A 3182-nucleotide genomic window follows, 5' to 3' on the forward strand; every position below is an offset into this window, starting at 1 on the left:
ATGGATGTATTTTGTACATGTGTAGAATATGTAGCAGCCAACTGTGTGGAACACTGTCGAATGCTTTTCTGTAGTCTATATATGCCATGTGTATGTTTCTGTGTTGTTTGTGTGCTTGCCGTAGAATGAATGCATCTATGAGTAACTGTTCTTTGCATCCTCTGTGATTTCTAAGACAACATTTTTGTTGCTCCATAAAAATGTTGTGTTCTTCAACATATTCATACATTGTGTTAGTAATACTGTAAGTCAATAATTTATAGAGTTCTTAATGTAGAAGGTATGGTTGCTGTATGTTCAAATTCTGTATGTAGTGTCTTTGTAATCCAAAATGGCTTGTCAGTATACTATTACTCTGTGAACACCAGATAACACCAGTTGTCAGTTTTACTGTTGTACCTTTTGTCGGGAATAATTCATATTAACTGTCATACACCTGTGATAAAAACATAGTAACACAATTTTAAGATGTTCCATTATATGACATCACTGAGGAGGGGTTGGAAACATAAACCAACCCGAAATGCATTTGAATAAAAACTGTTTTAAATAAACCATAATATTTTCCTAACCAATTGCTGTTTTGGTCGTCTACCAAGGATCATTTTTTGGATTACAAGGACGCTACACACAGAATTTATAGTGTTGAAAGACATTACTTAATCTATATTGTGTGAGGTCTGTGGTATCTTTGTTTTTAGGTTTCATGTAGGTGATGCCCTGAGTAAAAAATTCTACATGTCTTTTGGACTGATGATGATGTAAGGTGTTTAGCTAGTTTCTGGTGCAGTGATGTAAATTTTTTGTACCAGAAATTGTGAATGTTGTCTACACCAGGTGTCTTCCAGTTATGTGTTCTGTTAATAGCATATCAAATGTCACTTACAGTACATTTATTTCAGCACATGGCATAGTTGGTATGTTGTGCAAGTTTTTGCTCTCCATCTCAATTCTGCATCAGCATTGTGTGACAGCACTGAGAAGACCAATAATTTGTGAGTTCTTCTTCTGTTGCCACTGTGCTGTATATCATTGGTTGTTTTGGTATTAATTTGTCTGTAAAAGAGTTTTTTATTGTTTGCAAATCATCTATTTTGTTGTTTTCATAGCAAACGTGTGAGGTTCCAGACGAGTCTGAACTGTCATGAAATTCGCAAATTTTCATTTGTTTTAAAAGGCAAGAAAAACATGTTAGAAGCTACACACCGATTCTGTTTATATTAAAACACAATGTAAAGTCATAAATTGTAGAAAGAATGCAGTTCTAAGATTGACCATCTTCAGCTGGGAGATCAAACTCACTTCGAGTTTGACCTTTCCTGTGATCCAAGTCAGGATCCTGTTATCCTTAGTAACAAGGAAGCAATCACTTGGAAAGTGCAGATGAGAGAGATCAACCAATCAGAATGATCAATAGAAAAACAGAGATTAATATAATTCCTGATAAGGACACAATGCACTAGTATTCTGTTAGTGAAAGCACTTGGATAGTCAGCACACTGTGTGTCAATGCAGACACAATGTCCGTGTGTCAGAAAGACATCTTCCCCATAGTGTGAGTTGTGAAAACCCGTGACACACTAAGGAACAAAACCATTCTTGCTTCAGCTGAATTGTTTGGTTCCAACCGTCATCTCTGTCACCAGCATGCATATCTTCACCATCTGATAGACATCCCTTCATATTCAGCCCCAGGGCTGCAACTTAGCATCACTACATTCCAGTGAAGACGTAACTGATCTGCATCGACACACCCTCCCATCAGAAGGACACTCATGCAGCTAAACTGTGCTCTTAGAACCGTAAATCCCAGGAAACTAAGTAAGCATCCTTTCTGTACCAATAAAATGAGTTAAATGTGAAGACACGTGTATTCTCTTGGTCTCCGTCACCACCACCCACATGTAGACAGACCCCAGACCATTCCTGATTTGGAATTAACTTTCCTCCTGTAAGTCGGCCTGTGCATGAAACTGATTGGAAGTGGAGAATTTGTGCTCTTGAATATTTTTTAAATTTTGTGAAAAGTTTTTAATTTATCCTAATAGTGTTATACATTTTTGTAAACCGTTTTATGTATAGATTAAGAAAATGTCAATTTCGTGCAAATCGAACCATTTCTGTTGATTCTGTGGGCATTTGAAAATTCAGTATTTTCGAATACCATTATCCGGATATTCGAAGCAGATCAACCGGAACTCAATACGGATGCTTATTGACAATAATAACGTGAGTACCATTCTCAAAATTTGTGGTTCTAGGCTCATTAGTTATGGCGATATTAAGCATTTCCGGTTTATTTTTGGAGTACAGTACCAGGCTTCNCCCAGACCATTCCTGATTTGGAATTAACTTTCCTCCTGTAAGTCGGCCTGTGCATGAAACTGATTGGAAGTGGAGAATTTGTGCTCTTGAATATTTTTTAAATTTTGTGAAAAGTTTTTAATTTATCCTAATAGTGTTATACATTTTTGTAAACCGTTTTATGTATAGATTAAGAAAATGTCAATTTCGTGCAAATCGAACCATTTCTGTTGATTCTGTGGGCATTTGAAAATTCAGTATTTTCGAATACCATTATCCGGATATTCGAAGCAGATCAACCGGAACTCAATACGGATGCTTATTGACAATAATAACGTGAGTACCATTCTCAAAATTTGTGGTTCTAGGCTCATTAGTTATGGCGATATTAAGCATTTCCGGTTTATTTTTGGAGTACAGTACCAGGCTTCCGGATTAAAATTCCTAAAAATTGTTCGATCACTTCTTTTGGGACACCAAATATTACATATTCTGAAAATTTCATATTCTTATCTTAATTAGAATTTAAATTATTGTAATTCTACTGAATTCAACATTTCTCAACTTCTAGAACTTTCAATGGAAATGACGCTTTTTCTTCGTTTCTATTCATAATACGATTGCAATATTATATATTTTTGGACTTCTTCTTAAATAAGGAAGACAATTAACATATTTTTAAAACAATAAAATTAACTTACTTGAAGAAATTAATTTTTAAAGCATATTTTGTTTACTTTTATTTATACAGTGGTACCTCAGGATACGAAATTAATCCGTTCCCAAACTGAAATCGTATCATGAAAATGTCGTAAGGTAAATCATTTTTCCCCATACGATTACATGTAAAACGAAATAATTCGTTCCAACACGAAAAA

The sequence above is a fragment of the Centruroides sculpturatus genome, unplaced genomic scaffold (genome assembly GCF_000671375.1).
Source record: "Centruroides sculpturatus isolate CEXI.00-Female unplaced genomic scaffold, Cexi_2.0 scaffold900, whole genome shotgun sequence".
Lineage (NCBI taxonomy): Eukaryota > Metazoa > Arthropoda > Arachnida > Scorpiones > Buthidae > Centruroides > Centruroides sculpturatus.